Below are 20,197 nucleotides of genomic sequence, written 5' to 3' on the forward strand. Positions count from 1 at the left end.
TGAAATTGCCCATATGTTAATATGAGTGCATGCAGGCATACATTGTTAAACATACAAACATCATGTGCAGTTAGGAATTGTGGTAATGATGCAATTGATTTCTTTGGTTGATTATTAAATTTAGAAATAAAATCAACGCATTGAATACTACTACCACAACAACTACTACTAATATTGCCACGACTACAACAATCATTACAAACTACAGTTTCTACAATTGCTACTTTATTACAATTGAAAACGAGAAAAACCATTAAATTAAATACACCTACATAATTATATACAAACTCAAATTTGTATTTGAGTTGCGGATTGAATAATTTTTTGCAATTTGTAGTAATATTTATTCAAATTATTTGCAGATTTACGATAATACAATCTTTACTATTCGTGGTTAAATTTTAGTATTAAAAATTATTTGAACTTTAAGTACATTAGAGACCGATATGAAATTGGTTGATAACACAGTGTAACAGAAAAAAAATACTCAATATAATACCTAGTGCAGTTTATAGATCTAGTTGTGTTGATCCCTCTACCATATTTATTATTATCTCCAAAAACGGGGTTTTAATTGTTATCGTTCTTCATAAGGTAAATTTCGGTTAAAAAAATTAAATCGGTTTAAGAAAATTCCATGCTTTGGAGTACATTTAACATTTTAAATATAGTGTTGTGAACTATATTACTTGACACACAAACTGCACTTAGAGTTACATATATTAGCTCTTTGCAATTTTTACACCGTATAATTCAAATGTAAGCATTAATCTATATATCTTTCCGTACAAAGCCTTTAAATTTATAACAGATTTGATTTTAATTTAATTGATATAATTTTCTCTTATGAATTCATAATCGTATTTATCTGTCATGCTACGATAACATCAAATACTAAAAACATTTGAGAAATGTTTTTTATTTAATTTAAATATAGTCAAATATTTCAACAATAAACTTTCAAACTACCTTTTTTTCTTGAATAAACGTTAAAGAAAGTTTATGCAACCAATTCATTTTCAGACAAGACGACTGCAAACAATAGTTTTATGGATGAAATTACCATAACACTAGATTTCTTTAAATTTATTCGTATTTTTGAGTGAATATTTTTAAGCAAGTTGTTGTAGTTGTTCGTATCTTATCGGGATTTGCTTTTGTTAATGCCCATTTTATGTTTGTTCTTATCGTTGTTAATATTACTGGTCGCTGTCTTTCTCACATTTGGAAATAATTTAATATGTATCTATAACAATAATGCATATATTAACACCTGACAGTATACGAGGTAAATTAAATAAATTTCCATGGCTCAAATTTTCGATCTACAGACATTTTACCACCTTTTAACCCCTTCAGTTGTTTGTTACTAATTTACAATCATAGAAAATAAACATTTCTCACAAACAATAGTGAAATTCAGACAAAACATGCAAACACACACACAAATACGCACTCACAACTTCATACTAGCTGATACAAGGTGCAAGTTTTACAAGTGTCATCGATGCGTATAACAAGACTTGAAATGAAATTAAATCGTCACAAGATCAAAGAGCCATTTAAAACTCAGTTTTATATAAAATTTATCGTTAACATTTTTAACCCTTTCGTAATTATTATTTTTTGTTTTTGTGTTTATTCTTACTCGACATTTTATTTACGAGCATTTTCCCCAAGTGTACATTGTGCGTTCTCTGGGTTGCTAGTATTTGTGCGTACTTTTTTATTTCCTGTGCTGAGTGTTTTTTTTCCTTGCCACATTTAGTTTTACTTTCTGTTTGTTTCGTTTTTGTTAAAGGTTATATTAAACCTGCGCTTTTAATTTATGACTATTTCAATTAAAAAAATTCTGTTTGTTCCCCGAGATGTTGAAGCTATGGCGTTTTTGAAAAGCACAATTTTTTTGGTTGTTTTGGTTTTATGGCCTTCAAAAAGGGTTAAAAAGCTTCAAGAAAAATGTTAATGAATTTCAAATTTATTAACATTTTGAACGTGTTTACAATTAACTTTGATATCTTAATGTTTATACATATTTACAGACACCTGTTTTTTAAAAATTCAATTACTTACACATTATTGTAAATTTATTTATATACATACGTGAGTAGGTACTAGAGCATAAAATTTTACAATTCGCTGTTAAAAATTCTTAATTTATATTATTAATTGTATGCTTTTTATCTATGCTACCGGCTACTAAACACTGCAAAGTTAAATTAAATAAATATAAAACAGAAATAACTGTGCTTAATACAGTTATACCGAATGTTATATACCCTTCACCAAAATGTATTTTAGATTATTTTTGTTGAACCATTTTTAAGAACTTTTGATGATTTAGTGCTCGAAGATATATGGGGTCTTAAGAATTTCAAATACAGAATGATTTTCAGATTGAACGTCAGCAGAGTATAATTAGCACTAAAATGAAGGAAACACGAGTTATAGCCATAAGATTGTACTGCAAAACCGAGTCAGATAGAAAAATAACTGTAAAGTTAAGTAATTATTTTAGTTATATAAATGTATATAACTAAGAGATGTACTATGTGTGTATCTCTTTTACCCAAGTCGACATTTTAAATTACTATAACAAAAGCAAATTGATAAATAAAATATAAAAAGTAATAAAAAAAACTGCAAGTAAACCATAATCGGTCAAGACTGACGAAGAATTTGTCGCTAGCATATTTGGCATAAGCAGACAGTAGTAGTAAGGAAAGTATTTAAAAGATAATGACTATAGAAGACAAATCGCAACTGGGTAAAAGAAATTTTAAATATTATAAATTAACAGCCTTAAATATTTTAAGTTTTATTAATACTGCAATTTGTGCAAATTTTTAGTAAGAGTTTTGGAAATAAGTAAATTTTCACGTTAACAACATCTATTAGCCTTTGAAAAAAACATAAAAAAATCTCAAAAGTTCTAATTTGTTCAAAGAATTTTTTAGATCTTAAAACTATACTATTTTATGTTGACACTTGGTTGTATAAAATCATTTTTATTTCATACTTTAGCTAAGAAAAAATCCATTAAAATGATTACAATCAATTATGATAACTTGATACAATTAATTTATAAGTTTTTTCTTTTGACACTAAAAATAACTCCATCCATTTATTTGCTTTACTTTTTAATACACAAGTGATTAGTTTTAGTTTACTTTAATTTTTTTGTTAGTTTGTTTTACTTTTTTTTTATTTGTGAATTAAAAAAGCAACAGGACAAATAAAGTTTTTGATATTTGTCACAATTCAATGAGTTATAATAAATCTTATAATTAAACTTTGATTGCTTGGAAAACGAAATTTGATTGGTAACAATAACGAAACAATATAAACTGTAAATTCTTTTGTTGACAAAATAAAATAATCGTACTTACTTGTCCAAACAAACATGTGTACATTTGTGTAAATGTAATAGTTTTGTTAAGATAGATACATTGTTACTTATATACACACACATCTTTACAAAGGTACATACATATTTACTCATAAACTACATTAATGTATATTTGAAAAAGTTTAGTTTTTTGTTTTGAGTGTATAAGTGTATGTTTGATTTCCTTTTGCTTTATTTATTTTATTTTTTGTAATACTTTTAATAGTCCTGTTTGTGTGGTTACACGTACACAATGTCAAATGTATACAACAAATTGTTTTCATGTTTGGTATGAATGTATTGTGTATGTGTAATTTTGAATCAAAATTTTTGCATTCGATTGCAACTTTTTCCTATTTTTTAATGAAATCACGTACTATGCTACCATAACTTTTCTTCTTCTTTCTCGTTTTATGTTTGTCAAATTCCAACCTCTCGATTTTATATGAGTTGGTTTTTATTTTATTGTTATATACATATACATATATACATATATTTTTGCCAATAAAATGGCGTCACACAAATTGTTCTTATATATGCTATATGTTCATTCATAGATGAATGTTGTGTGTGTATTTGTGTAGGCAACTAATATATTTCCGGTTCCCTCGCAGACAAACATATATATACTGTTTGTGTATTAAAAAAGACTCGATGGGGTGTCGTATATTTGTTCTAGTTATTGTGAGAGTGTTTGTACCCCTTTAAGTAATTTGCCGTTGTTTTGTCACTTGCCTCCGGTATATGCCACTGGTTGAAAAAATTCGTGTATGTCAGTGTGTATTATTCTAAGCACTTTCCAAGTTGGTTGTCCAGTTTAGTAATTTATTTTAACTAGTTTGTTTTTTCCTACTTCTTGTTGTTGTTTCGATTGTTTATTTCATTTGCTTTCAGTCGGAAAAGGAAAGGGGGGAATGTAGGCAACAAAACATTTTCATTTATTTATATTTTAGTAAATTGCTGTTGCTTTATATTTTTGCGGCCATTGTTGAACTAAAGTAATAAAAGTTTTTAGACATCTCCCATGGAGTTGTTTAGTTATTTGCTATTGTTTATATTTCTTACTATTGTTTTTTTATTTTGCTTAATATTCTATGAAGTTGTATTTATTTCAAGAGGATTGATGGGGTGTTTTGGTTTTCTATGTACATACATATATATTTTATCCATGAAATTTATGTTGTTTTAATATTTGATAGTGTTACGGTGTAGATAAATGTCAAATGGAATCATACAATTTCGTACTTTTGTACGTTACTATTATTTTTTATGATGTTTGTTATCAGATTCAAAAAGGACATGTATAAAAATGGCTACTAGCTTAGATAAAAATGTAATGAAATTTATAGAAATATGGTATGCTATGAAGGAAGGGGCCTTCCTATGAGTCATCATTTATAAATATGTAGTCAAAATCATTTCAGACAATAAAAATTAAAAAAAGTAATATTAAAGTTTAATTTTTTGTTTACTATAATTTGATTGTTTTAATACTTCAATTCCGATCTAAGTAGTAAATCAAAAGCTAGTTTTTTATATTATTTATTTTTTTTTTTTTTTTTGCTCAATATGTATAACAGAGTTGCAAAGAAACCCCCATAATTATTTCAGTATGTAAATTTTAATTCAATTTTTTCGCATAAATTTTTAAATTTTGTATATTATGGAGAGGTTGTAAATTTCTTACGCTTAATAAATCTGTACGATAAATTTCTATTAGCAACATGTAATAAAACATGAATCTAACTGTTTCACATATTTGTGCATTGTTTCATCAAGTAGTATGTTCCATTTTAAGCCATTGATGATAATATGAGAATAAAAATGAAAACCTTTGTTAAGCATTTAACAACTGCAATACAAAGACTAATGTCAATATTGGCTAAATAGAGACATTTAAGCTTCCGGAAAATTGTATGTCTTTTGTTTCTCTCCGTTCCTTAACTCCCCAGTGACTTATGGACTCTTGTTGTGGGTATTGTTTATATTTTCTGTTTCTTTTAGTCGAACGGTAGGAAGAAACTTTTAGCTAAATCAATGTAATAGTAAAACTATGTATCAATGACCATACATACAAACAATGATGTTGAAATTGCTACTTGGCTTTAGTATGACTTTACAAAGAGACAAAAATGAGTAAAAAAAAGGTAATGATAAAAAGTAGGCATACATTCTCCATGTTATTTAGTCTCTCTTTCCATCTCACTCTTTGTCTGCATAATGAAACACCTTTCTTAGCTCGGAGGATAGCAAGTTTGTAGTAGAATGAATGTGTATAGAATCATCATCGTCATTTTGAACGTCATCATCTTCATCAGACAAACAGAGTGTTATGAAAGCACGTAGCATGGCTAGAGGACAATACCAAGTTGTTAATCCACCAAACGAAACTATGAAACATATACGACTTTACACAGTTAGTACACAAGTAGTTACTCGTACTAACTAGTTAAAGTTATTGTTTCTATCTCGTTACAACTACTTCTAACTTTGTTCAATACGCCACAACAACAACGCCCAACAACAATTGAAACATTTCATTTGAACGCCGCATTTATTAGAGGAGTGAGTATGGAATAAAAACAATGTGTGTTCAACTAAAGACAATTACAATGGTTGAGGCTTACGTGCAGCTACACAACAATGATATCCTTAAATGGACGAGAAACGAAACGTTACGAAACTAAATGAAACGACATCAATGGAATCGACAAACCAACGCATTACTAGCGAACTACACGTACGAACGTAAATAGCTTTGGGAAACAGTTGTATGCAACAATATAGTGGGTTTTGAAAATATTTTTCAAATAATAAGAGTTGTATTGTTTCATTTTGAAAAGAATACATATTTTTTATTAAAAATTACCATTTTAGGCAAAAAATTAATAAAGTTGTCATCATAATATAATTTTGGTGAAAACTTGGATTTTTATGAAATTATATTGAAATTTTGAAAAACAAATACATACATTTTTCGCAAAAAATCTTTAAATAAATAATAAAAATTGTAGATTTTTGTGAATATTTCTTAAGATACACTCTGTAATAAATCTTATAATAATATCTGGTGCTATTGCATTGCTCTACTTTGTTGATAATTTGAATGGAAATAGTTGGTGGCTATTCTTTTGTCTTTATCAGTTATTGTTTGTTGATGCTGCTGCTATTTATGTTGCATTTGCTGCGGTTTTCTTTATAAAAGGAGCGGGTGGTGTATAATGTTGTAACATTGCATGAGAAATTAATGCTGTTTTAAGGTAAATTTACAAGCCAAACATGCAAGTAATAAATCAATTAATGAACCATAGCAGGTTTATTAAGGCACAAAATACTTGACTGCCAACGAGCTAAACAACCAACTTATTCTATGTTCCTGCCTAAAGTTTGCTTGCCATCCTTGCCGAGTTTATATGTTGGCCATCTATAATCATTTAAAATATATTGTATATTCATACACTATCACACACATATTGGGTACTTATTTATACCAACACTGGTCACATACCAAAATGGCATAAAGATGAGGTAGAAATTTCTTTGGAATATTTTGCATGTTTCTTAAAGGAACATGAAACATGTAACGTAAATTGAACTTAAAAGCACACACTAAACATCTAATCCATGTAAAGGATGATCATAAAGACCATGATTATTAAGTTCATATGCATATGTATGCATATAAGTTTTTAGCCATAAAGTGTGGTTAAGTTTACCTACGTGAATGTACATTTAGATACAAGTAGAATGAGTTACTTGCAAAGTCAAATAATAATAACAACAACAGCATCAGCAGCAAAAAAAACATTGTCACCCTGAACTTACATTGTTGTAGTTACAATGTTCATTTATTCTGTTTGTACTCGTTAACATGTGAATGTGTGCGAATATGAATGTTGCATTTAACAGACAGCATAACAAATGAATTACCAGTGACAATGGACATGCTTATGAAAAATTTTGCTGTGATGTATTTTCTTCTCTGTTTTTTGTTTCTTATTAAGGGGGCGAAAATTTATAATCATTTCAAATCAATTCCTGCAGTTTTACCGACCAACAGCTACAAAAAAACTCCACAGAGATGTACCAGTCGTCCAGGAACCGGAGTAGATTAAAATTGGGTCCAAGACTTGTATGATGATATGAAAAACTAAAACAAGATCCAAGTCTTTTACATTAAGCGTTGATTGAGTAAATGAATCGCAAACAGCTGCAGGCAATTGATTGTGACAGAGTTGGCGAATGAGCGTGTTGTATGTTTTATGTGTTAACTAGGCGTTGGTAGTTGCAAAAACACAGTCAAAATGTTTTAAACAAGTTTTATTTATTTGTATTCTTATTACTCTTCTTGTTAGTTGTATCCTTAACTTTCGTCGGAGTATATATATAAGTTTGTCATTCCGTTTGTTATTTTCACAATATAATTATAAGACCTTGTAAATTTTAACCCTTATAGGTAGCGTATTCGATTTTGTCAAATTCTTTGAAGACTTTATCAGACATTAAGGTATATAAGATTCAGTTTTCTTGTTTCTTGCTTGTTGTCATTCTTTTTGCATTGTCATTCTTTTTGCGAAGTTACCAAACCAGTATCATTATAGACCATTATGATAGAACTATTATTTAGTTTTTTTTAGTAGTAAAAAGTTTTAAATAAGAAAATAATTGATTCTATTTACTTTTTTTTGCAAAAATTAAAATTAATTTTACTTTTAAATAAATTCATGAAGAGTTACATTCAATTAACACAAGAGTAGTTTAAAGACTATTTTATTTTTACGTACCACGATAAATTTGTATATCCTTAATAAAGTAATTTTAATTTGTTTTCATCCAGTGTTGCCCAATGATCATTTACAAACAATAATATTTTTTGTAAGATTGAAACACATCCTCGTGTACTTTGAGAACAAATCGACCAACTAGTCAACATTGCCAACAGTCTGCCTTGATGTCTATATGTCTAACTTAATATTTATAAGTGTATGTTTGACATTCAGTTTTTTAAGACCGCGTGTTAAGTCAATTAATTCAATCCCAATTTAACACGTTAAGTGTCCCAATGAATTTTGCGCTACACCACACACATGTAACAACAAAAACAACAGGAACCGCAATAATAACAGCAACAACAAATATAACAACAAGCCAATAAAAAAAGACATGAAATGTTCAAATACACTACATTCGCACATTCATTCACTTCACTACAGACATACGAATGGACATCTTTCAATTTGAATCTGTCTAGCCAAGGTGTCTTGTTTCATTATGGTGTAACGACAAGTTTGAATAAATGTCGTTGTTGCTACAAAAAAACAGAAAAACAAGAAATCTACGTGTGGTCGTGTGAAGCATCTGAGTGTAAACAGATCACTAGTGATTATCACTGCCATTAAATACAAACCGGTAGTTTTGAACCAGTATTGTAGTCCATGGAATTCATCAATCGTGATATGGTAATTTTCAAATTTGAACAAGATTTAAAAGCTAATTTTTTGTCTGTGTTTGGTATTACAGCAAAGATTTTCAGGATATTGTCATGAATATTTTATTTGTTGTAGATTAATTTATTTCATTTAAAATTTAACCATTGAAATGCTAAAATATTCAATTAATATATTTACACAATATACAAAAAAGTTCTAAAAACTTTCCAGTTTAAAAATGTTTTAAATTACATTATAACAGCACTAGATTTTCGAAATCTTGTGGTCTTAGATCAACTTAACATTTTAAGTTTTAACTCATTGTCTCTTTTACAAACTTTGTTTTCGATATCGTGGATCAAACATATAAAGATATAAAACGATTTTACTAAGATTGTTCTACAATGGGTTATAATAGTCCCTTTAGAAAAATAATCGAATAAAGTTTAAAATTTTATTTTGTTTTTCCCTCTTCAACTTCATCGATCATTTAATTTATTCTGCAATATCGATGGCATCTATTAATCTTTATTTTTGTCTTTCTAAAAGCCAACAGCCATTATATTGAGAATGAACCTTAAGCAAATACAAACGAATGTTATTTTTTATACTAGTTAAACAAGGATCGTGATTGTGGCATCATGTAACCACATCATTTAGATCATAAATTTTATTTCTTATACAAACTACATGTACGATTTCATGTTACGTTAGCGCGATCGGTGCTGAAAATTGTCATCATGTATTTTTAACAGTATAATATGAAGGAATATGAAAAGACAGGCATACAGTGACTACATATATACATATAGAGAATTAAAAGAACTAGTGAGCGAATGTTCAGAGCAACGGACAGACAGATAGGCAGGCACCCAACCACCACCTTCATGTCTAATGTAACAAACACTTCCTTTTGGTCAGACAGCAACGACGACCACAATCACATCGTCCATCCACATTACCGTCATTTTTATAAACAGCAACATACATATTCTCTATCACCAGTATGTATTTGTGTGATGAACATACGTGTGCTCATTTTGCTGCAAAATATTTAGTTTAATGGTGGTAAGCCATAAATTTATTTGACCAAATAGTGAAGAAATACGTTGGTTGTAACGACCCAACCACAGTGGGTGGTGTTTTTGCTAAAATGCAATGAAATTGTAGTATTTAAGGATGAATAAGAAATCGTTAATTTTGAATTTTAATTGCTGCATTGTAACTGGCGGCTAAATGAAAATAAGTACCAGTATTTATATGTACATGTGTAAGAATGTAAGTGTGATATAAATATTTTAATGTTTTTCAATACATTTTTCAAAACCTATTTCCAGCAGTTTTTAGAGTCAATATAAAATTCTGTCTATTACACTTAATATATACTAGTATTATTATAGAAATATGCAGGGGTCATTGTAAAGTTACACATAACCGGCCAACTATATAAAATTTAAAGATTCAAGCATTTTAAACGTGTTGATTTAATTGGTTTTTACACCATCATAAAAACTATAATAACATTCAAAAGAAGACATTTATTTGTCAAATATATCAAAGAAGATGCTTACTTATACATCCATATATATACATACATACATCCATACATACATACATACATACATACATACATACATACATACATACATACATACATACATACATATTTACTTATATGGATTCTCGTTTGTGTTTATTAATTTTAAAAGAACACAATGCCTGCAAGATAATGTCAAGACATAAAAATTTATGCCTGTATTCTTATAGAAATTTAGTATTATATTTTCAAACTAAAATGAAACTTATGACAAATCCTGCTATTGACCTAAAACCCACAAAATTTCAATTTTCTGTTAAAACTTTAATCATGTTGTAAATTACAATTGCTATTTCCTGCGGCAAATCTTATATATGTTGTGGTTTTTGCATGAAATGTAATTTTATTAAGCATTGGTTGGTTTCTTATTCACGCCGTTTAAAAACGCACCCATTGTCCACAATGAAAACATTCAATTTAATAGTTTTTACAAAATTTATTTGAATAAAATCCGCGACGATCATTATTTAATTAATCAAAAATCTGTTCAAACTTATTTTGAAATTGATATTAGTCGATCATGAATGTCTGGTAATTACTTAATTAACAGACTTATACTTAATGTTTTAAAAATATTCGTAAATAGCTAAAAATATTGAATTTATGCATAGCAAAATCTTTTTTTGGTTGCATACATATTATAAATAATATAAAAACTAATATAAAAACTGATTTGGCTTACTGAAGAAATAGTCTAATAAGATAACAAGTGTCACAGATGATCAACCTGATCTTAAACAGTGAAACTGAACTATCTTTAATTCATTTAGCATGCCTTCTTTGTGTCATTGGAAGCAAAAAATGAAGGTAATAATATATATTCATAAATACGTGTATGAATTTATAATTTATTTATTTGAGTTTTATGGATTAACCAGGTTAAAAATACACTAAATTTAATTTACACCAAGAGCAAACAAAACGTAAAAGAGGATAAATAAAAACTTTAGACAAATTTATTTTCCTGAACCAATAATTCACAAGTCAATACGAAATTATGGTCCTACATGCAAAAAAGGAAAATAAATTGCTATATGTGCGTTTGATTGTATATTTTATGAACATTAGTTATGGAACGTTATACGTTTATTTATTTAACATTGTAGTGGCCATGTGTATAGTTTTTTGTTAACAGTTTTTGTGTTGGTGAGTGTGTATTTTTGTATGAGTATATTCTTTTAACCTTTTGGTATATAAATTTTAACCCGTATTTTAGCCATTTTACAAACGTACTATAGTGATCATTTGGTGATACTTTATTTAGAGTCACTTTATTTGCAGCAAAAACAATTTTTTTTGTTCATAAAAGTACACTCGTTGCAGTGTCAAAGGATTAGTAACGGAAATTTATTAGCATTCCTTGTCTTGTTGTTTTAGTTGAATCTGCTACAGTCTTATGTTTGTTTGGCCTCTATTGCTAACCACAAATAAAGGTATTCCATTCTTATGTATATAAGTACATATGTAGTTTGGAAACTGACAGGAATTGAGTAAAATTTTATCATTATTAACAACGAAAATTTATTTCTAACACATTAACACATGTGGAAGATTAGGGTTTTAGCGCTTCTGTTTGAGTAAAAACAATTCCATTTTTTCCAACCACATAATTTTGAAATCATAAGTTTATATGATTTAATTTCCAGTTATCTTGTACTGTCCACAAAAAAAAACCCTAATACAAACATATTATGTGTTTGATTTGCATTTCTTATATATTAGGAATTTACTTTATAAACTCCATTATTTGAGAAGTTTTAATAGTATGTACATAAATATTTAGAAAGTACAATTTTTGGAACTACCTTAATAATTAAAGTGTATGTATATTTAAGATTTATTACAGTATCAAGTGAATTATAACTGAATTCTTACAAATAGTTTTTAATTAAAAAAACATGAATACATATTTTTCATAAAGGTACTTGGTTAAAAAGCAGAGCTTAAATAATTTGCCAAAGAAAGTTTATAAGAAATTTAAGAAATAAACTTTAGCAGGTCATGAGGTAATAAATAAAGTTTCTCATAATTTTGAGCTCATACATGAAAATAAAAATTGGATTCAAAAGAAAAGGTTACGTTGTTTAGAATACGCTTATTGTGTTTGGTAAAAGAATTAGTTTTAATAATAATATATATAATGACATGTTACTCAGAGCTAGGGATTAAAACTGGATCTACAGTTATTTTTTGTTATTATTCCTTCCGCTTAATCAGTGCTACATTAGCAAGTTGTTTTATAATACTTTTTGGAAAAGTTTTTACATAAAAGTATATATCGCTGTTTTTAAACAAATACTAATATCAACTATGATTCTAACTACAAACGTTGGATAAACGCTTTAGATTGCTTATAACCTAAATTTGAAGTTTTTAGCAAAAAGATTTTTTTGCATTAAATATCATTAATACTAGCAAAAATCTGAAGTTTTACAAAATGTAATCAAGAAATTTATAATAAAAATTAAATTTATGGTCAATATTTTTATAGAATATTTTGTTATAGAAATTTATTCCCTTTCATGCCGCAATCTTTTAATTAAGGTTTCTACTACTTTATATGTTTTTTTTTTTTTAGATTTTATCTCTATTAATTTTAAAATCTCATTTTAAATAAACAAAACTGTATGAAAAATAAAATAGAATTTCTATGGTAATAACACGTTTTGTATTAATGTTTAATTACAATTTAATTACAAATGTTACAACCAAAATAAAATTTGGAAAAAAAACTTTAATTCAGGTGATGCTGTGTTGCTAACACTATAACTACAGGTAGTTTTAATGTGATGTTTTTTATATTTTTTATTTTTGTTGCTTTTTTTAATATGGACACGTGTTTCTTCTCTATATATTTTTATTTTGAATTTTGCTTTTAATATATTTTGTTGTGTTTTTAGAGAGAGATGATAGTATAAAACTATGTTGCTGTCAGCATTTTGTTGTAATTCAAAAATTACGCGTAAACCTTAAGCTTGAAAACGTGACAAGCTAAAAAATCATTGCTAAAATTCAAAGGACATAATGGATAGAAAATAACGAACTAAATATATGTATGAACATAAGAGAGTGGTATAATTGTTAAGTGATTTTAATAAGATTTTTTCTTATTTCCCAATAAAATTAAATAGATATCTATGATTTTTTTTTTAAATTTTATTTTTTTAACTGGGCCTTAATTATTTTTAATCTTAGGAAAATATTATATGAACACCAGCGACACACACTATGAAAATAAATTTTACGTTTTTTATTCCTCAGTTCAAAATACTCGAATATATATTGGATTTTATCAGTCTCAAAGAAGCGATATGGATAACAATATTTTTATTCAACTATATGTGGAATATTATTGTGTATAAGTTTAGCAACTTCTTTCTTGCTCTACCTATATAGTGGACCCAAGTCAAGTTAATTAGCACTATACTGAGCTAGTAAATTACTAGCTATAAAATAATGCATCCCCTGTAGTACGTTTATTCTCATACATACACATTCGTATACATACATTTAGACTCTAGGCCCCAAACAAAAAACTTTAAGGGTGACCAAGAGAATAAATAGATGATGCTGGATTTGGGGGCAAAATTTCAAGGGAAAACTGTTGGTCGTTATGATTGCTAGCTCTAGGGTTTATACATACGTATGTATATACATATATTTTGTACACATATACATTCAATACATTCATGAAATGCACAGGGCAGTGTACTCGCAGTAGTGGAATGTAAGTCGTTTGCTGATTTTGGACAAAATAATTAAAGCTCAGTGTTGGTTTGTAGCGTAGTCAGTGCGTGAGTAATTAAAATTCGCAACATTAAAAACGTAATAGGAAAAACTGCAGGCCATAATTACGACATCTTTACAGACTATCAATACTAATATCACACATGTCCCTGACTAAATAATATTCGCTGTGCTTGAAGTATTTAGTAGAAGATATCTTTAATGTGCTAGTAGCTATTGTTAAGATTATGAAGAGAAATGCCATAAAAAATATTTTATACAGCAAAGCAAATGATTATTGTTGTTTAATTAAATGTAACTGCAATGTAGTTACTTTAAACACGTTGCAGTTCTCTATTAGTAGTATGATTAGTAAGAGATCTCTTAATAACATTTATTTGTGGCAATAAGATACCTTTTTATATTTAAATGTTAATTAAAATATATTTGCAGAATTAAAGAACTACTTTGATTTTGTTTTTTGTTTTTATTTAATTTTTCTAAAATATTTGTTCATTTAAACTTTTTAAGCTTGTAAATTACCTCAACAATTAATGTACGTTCTCTGTAAAAGATTGTCAGCAGATTTTTTAATTACCATCTCTTGTCCAAAAACCAGTGCTTACATACCCGTAGTTTGTAAAGACGAGTTTGTTTTATATATATACACGTATTTAAATAATTTTATAATAAAATACATTGTCCATACATACCGTCATGCAATCAACATGCAACGCAATTTCTATAAATAACAAATCTATTTACCAATTTTAATAATCAATGACATTCCATACCAACCAAACAGATAACCAAAAAATATGAAGTGGCTAGAGACCTGTTTTGTTGAATTAAAATTATAGAACGGTACGATTTCAAGCTCTAAACGCCCTCGCATAAAAGAGGCAGCCATAAAAGATTAAAATTTTGCACGGTCATATTGCAGACATACTAAAGATCTACTCATACACCATTATAGATTTGGCCATATAAACTATATACCAATTTTCTATTACCACGTTGTTAGATTTTAAAGTTAAGATGAAGTGGCGAAAGACTTAAATAAGAAATTTTCTTTTATTTTTATTCTAACAAATAAAATTGAAATGAAATATATTTACTTTGCAAATGGTTTGGTAGACATGCACAAACAGCTCGCCTTCTTTGCTTTCAAACAAGAAGGTATACTGAAGCATAAGAAGTTTTGAGACAGGCATGCATGTATCAATTTTGTGGCCCGAATGAAAATACATACATAACTATTTTTTTCGCGTGCTTCAGATAGTTATGTTTTTAACTTATAAAGAATTTCAATACTTTATATTCTATTTTATATGCCTTAGCCAATATGGTCATAAGAATTGATGAAATTAATTCTTCTTCGACACCAAAAAGAAAATTTTCTACTTCAGCATCTTATTTTATTGACCACCTTTTTTATTTAAATTATAAAATTTTCTTATGAAGCCCACTTCTTTGACTGTCTAATTTTTCTATTTAATTTGTGGCATCAGCCACTTAACGTTGACTGTCAAACATGTGAAAAAAAGTACTCGTACAATTCAATTTATGATTTATCGTTTTGCATGTCTAGAGACTCCTTTGATTTGCTCTTCTGGTAAAATTTTTACAGGCTTTTAATGATTTGCCCAAATAACCATTGTTGTTGTTTTCGTAGTGCTTTAGATTAAAACAGTTTTTAATAGGGTTGTTAAAATTACTTGAGATTTTTGTATAACTGTATAAAAAACAATGGAATTGTATGATTTGGAAAAATTTAATGTCACCTATTAACGAAGCTTGTATACATATATTCCTTTTTTGAATTAAGTTCATAAGTATTGTTGAAATGTTCATCTACTTGATGACATATATACAAATAATATACTTCCCTAATTTGAAAATTCTGTAGTATTTACTGCCACCAATAACTGGAAGCTACAAAGCACGTACAAGTGCATTTAACAACACTATTTGTTTGGCTGTGATAAACTCATTAAAAATTTCAATTAAGTGTGGGTGGAAGAAGTTCATAAAATTAATTATGTAGTTTGTTTTTCCTTTTTTCGTTTTTTATATTTTTGTTGAATTTTTAAAAGATACTTAAAGCTGATTTAAACCACTAATTATTTGAAATATTAAAAATTGTTAAAAATATGCTTAAAAGTACTTATTTTTGGAATAATATTGATATAAATTTATCTGTAACCCATGATAGATAAATAGATAGATAGATAGATAGATAGATAGATAGATAGATAGATAGATAGATAGATAGATAGATAGATAGATAGATAGATAGATAGATAGATAGATAGATAGATAGATAGATAGATAGATAGATAAATAAATAAATAAATAAATAAATAAATATATTAATTGATTGTTTGATTGATTGGCATATTTATTGAGTATTACATACATACAGAAATTTCAGAAGTTGTTGTGATATCAATTTATACTTTAGTCTGTTTGTATATTTAAAAGTAATGTATATGAACTATTCGATATACTCAAGCAAATTGTTTTTTTCTTAAAGATCGGTCCGGATTGTTTTGCGTCATCTCGCTCAGACTTATTTAGTGATTTGTGTTAATTTGACACAATAGGGGGTCCAAAACAACGATCAACTTTTCTCTTTTGTGAAAAAAGCACACACAGCTAAACCGAAGACAAAAATAATATAAAACTTTTTTTTTATTCTCTTTCTTATGCCAGATAAAATTTTGCAGATATTTATGGGTCCATAAATTGCGATTAATAAAATTTACACAGCCTTTTGCTTAGCCAGCCGGCTGCATATTTAGCACATATGACATTTTATATGCAACTGTTCATATCCCAATATTTCCAACAGCAAACATTAGTATAAATAAAATGCCTGTATGGTTGAATCTTTTCCTTTTGCTTTCAAAGATCCTACTCAAACATTCATAAACTTTAAAAATGTTTTAACCATTTGCAGTACTCTGCGAACGACAAGGAACATCCTTTTCTACATATAAATACGTTTTTTCGGTTGTTTATTTGTTGGTGCCAAAGCTTAACGAGAATTTAAATATATAAATTATCCAACAATAGCCAACAGATGAAGTCGTAGTCAACCGGCAACAGTACGTTTGGTATGAATTGTGGTAATTGAAGGTGGTTCGTTGTGTGAAACATTTGCGCGGGCGCAAAAACAAAAAAAGTAAATTGTGCACATATAATGTTTTTTGTTAATTTAAATTTATGATGTTATGAGGAATATTTTAACATAATCTATTTTTGTTGAGCAGCCATAATTTGTATAGTAAAAGCTGAGAGTTGTAGCTTAAAGCAAGTAATTTTAATTGTAATGATACACTGAAATAATTAAACAAATCGTACGTCAGCAATTGTATACCCCATTATTGTAGAAGTGGTAAATAATGCTGTCGTGCGTATATCACATGTTTCGCTCTAAATACACTAAGTATATTAGGGCAAACAAATCGAAAATTAGTTAAAAAATCAAATGCAGGAAATTTATGACACTTTAACTAATAAATGTATATAGGTATGTATGTATGCATGTATGTATGTATGCATGTATGTATGTTTGTATGTATATTAACAATACCATATAAAGTTAATGGAGAAACATTATTAACGTTTAATTTAAACTTATTTTAAATAGCAACAAAATTAAATGTTTAGGAAACTGTGTCATACTTTAACTTTGCTTGAATAACAATGTAAGGGTCAGTTATACAATTCTATGTACCTTTTTTGCAAACACACCTGCAAAGTGTTTAGGAAAGAATGCTAATTAATAAATGTTTTCATTTAGAATTGCGAAAATTGTCATTAATTTATTTGTTTTCCATTTATTTAAAAAATACCAAAAAATTGTTGACATTTTTCATATAACATGGGAAAAAAACTTTAGAAAAAATGTTCTTAACATGCATTAATGAGCTCTAATTTCAAACCAAAAACATCCGGCATAAATTTGTGTCTCTAGTATTATTTTATTTGTTTTATTGTAATTTTCAATGTCACAACTTGTAAAATAATTAATCTTCTCACTACTCGGTAGAAAATGTTAGTTGTATTATGTATATTGCCGGTCCCTTTTGTTGTTGTTTTTGTTAAAGTTTAAACTCCCCCCTCATTTTATTTCATATATTCTTTTATCGCATCTTCTTTGCTGCCTAAAGAAATCATTGACAAAGTGTTTATCCCAATGTAATGTGACGGGAAAATGCGGTTCTGCATTAAAAATGTTTTACTTCACTTTTATATAACAAACCTCTTGTATCATGTATCGACAATAGCTTTGTATGTAAGTTTAATATAAACTTATTATAATCATCAGCATCCTCTTCATCAAAGACAATATATACTGTTTGTTGGTTTGTGTGTGTGAGAGTTTTATTTTTGAAAGAATGATAGAAAACATTTCTTATTTGTTTTTAAAATATAGTTTTGATTGTGGGGTGTAATACGGCCGTACACGTGTTCATGCCACAAGAATTTGAGCCCTTAAATGTCTTCCTTACACTCCTTGCACTTGAGAACAACTTCAAGCAGCCTGAGTGGCAACAGATTTCTTGTCTGCTGCCTGCTCTTATTGCAGCTCGACAATTGTCAATAAAATGTTCATCATAAATTTTATTTTCTTAAAATGTATGTCGCATTGCTTTGAGCTTTATTTTTAGGTGAGTTTTTTTATACGTTGTTAAAGTTTGTTTTCGTCGTTGTTGATTTTGTTGTTCTCTTCAAAATTCTATTTGTTGGTTGCAAAGAGGAAATAATAAGGGAAAAACTTGTGGCCTTAAAGATTTATAACAATAATGAGCAAAGTTCTTCATTCTTATAGATTTGTTTCGCTATTGAGCCAATTTGAAATGAAATTTGCGCGAATCTTAAGACAGTGGGTAAAAAAACTTAACATAAATATAAATAAACTGAAGGGCTTTTATCCTTTTTTATTAACGACATTTTCAATTTATCGTAAAATTAATATTTTTACCTCTAATGAGTTAAAAACTATAAATCACAAGAAGTGGAAATTTAAGTCATTATAATTTCTAAACCTATATTTGAGTTATTAAAATATATGTGTGTACATTGTACAATATTTCAAAAGTATAAAAATGTTTTAATTATATACATTTTTAATAAAATAATATATTATATATATTTTTTATTTTCAGATGAAAAAAACTGATAAACAGTTCTAAAACACAAGCTATGAAGGAAGTCTTACGGATTTATCATTAAGCATAAACAAATAGCTTATATTGTCTCGACAGTAAAGCTACATTTATAATTTAAATTAATTAAAACTACTTAAGTGACATGTCTAAAATTCATTTAATAACAACATCTGTAACATTAATAATAAAAAAGTGTTTTATTCTTTTGATGTCAAAAATGTACTGTACAAAGGTAATGTTCAAGCCTATATCTCCATAAAAAACACAACAAAAATAGTTAAATGAAATTTGGTAGGAAAATTATTCTGAATTTTCTATTACAAATGAAAATGAAAAATTAACGTTGCTCAATTCTGATTAATTTTTGGATTAAATGTCAACTTAATGCATAAATTGTTTAAAGTAAAAAATTTCAGGAATTTTGACGAGGCCTAGAGCAGCAAAATTAAAAATCGTGAAATAAATTTTGTGAAAACTTAATTTAAAGTTATCGAAAAACTGAAATATAATAACGCCCATTAAAAAAATTACAAAAACTGTTCACCATTTGATTCTTTATTAATACACCAAATTTTATCAAATTATATTGAAAAACAACAAAGTTATTAAACAAAAACCGATAAACAATTTTGATCCAAAGTGAACAATTTTAGCTCTGTTCGAACAAAGTTTGAAAGGCCCTATCTCAAATGTTTATTGACTAATATTCAAGAAAGTTATATCAAATGAAAGGGAATGTTTTCAACAACAAATAGAGTCATTTATTTTAACAAATAACAAAAAAGTGTTTACGCCCATTTTTGCCCCAAAAAGAGGGCGTGGCAATTTTTTGCTTTTCCAAAAGATTCCTCATTTCCTATTGTATCGACATACGAAA

The 20,197-nt window shown here is 27.7% G+C and overlaps 1 long non-coding RNA gene across 4 annotated transcripts in view; it reads left to right on the forward strand.

Moving 5' to 3' along the window:
• LOC124420315 overlaps window positions 1–19,504 on the forward strand; it is a 73,828-nt gene extending 54,324 nt beyond the window's left edge. For all 4 annotated transcript variants that reach the window (XR_006941113.1, XR_006941111.1, XR_006941112.1 and 1 more), the window contains exon 4: window positions 19,318–19,504. This is a non-coding gene — a long non-coding RNA (uncharacterized LOC124420315). The remainder of the gene's footprint in view (window positions 1–19,317) is intronic.
• The last annotated feature ends 693 nt before the right edge of the window (window positions 19,505–20,197 follow it).

Source organism: Lucilia cuprina, chromosome 5 (genome assembly GCF_022045245.1).
Source record: "Lucilia cuprina isolate Lc7/37 chromosome 5, ASM2204524v1, whole genome shotgun sequence".
NCBI classification, from domain to species: domain Eukaryota; kingdom Metazoa; phylum Arthropoda; class Insecta; order Diptera; family Calliphoridae; genus Lucilia; species Lucilia cuprina.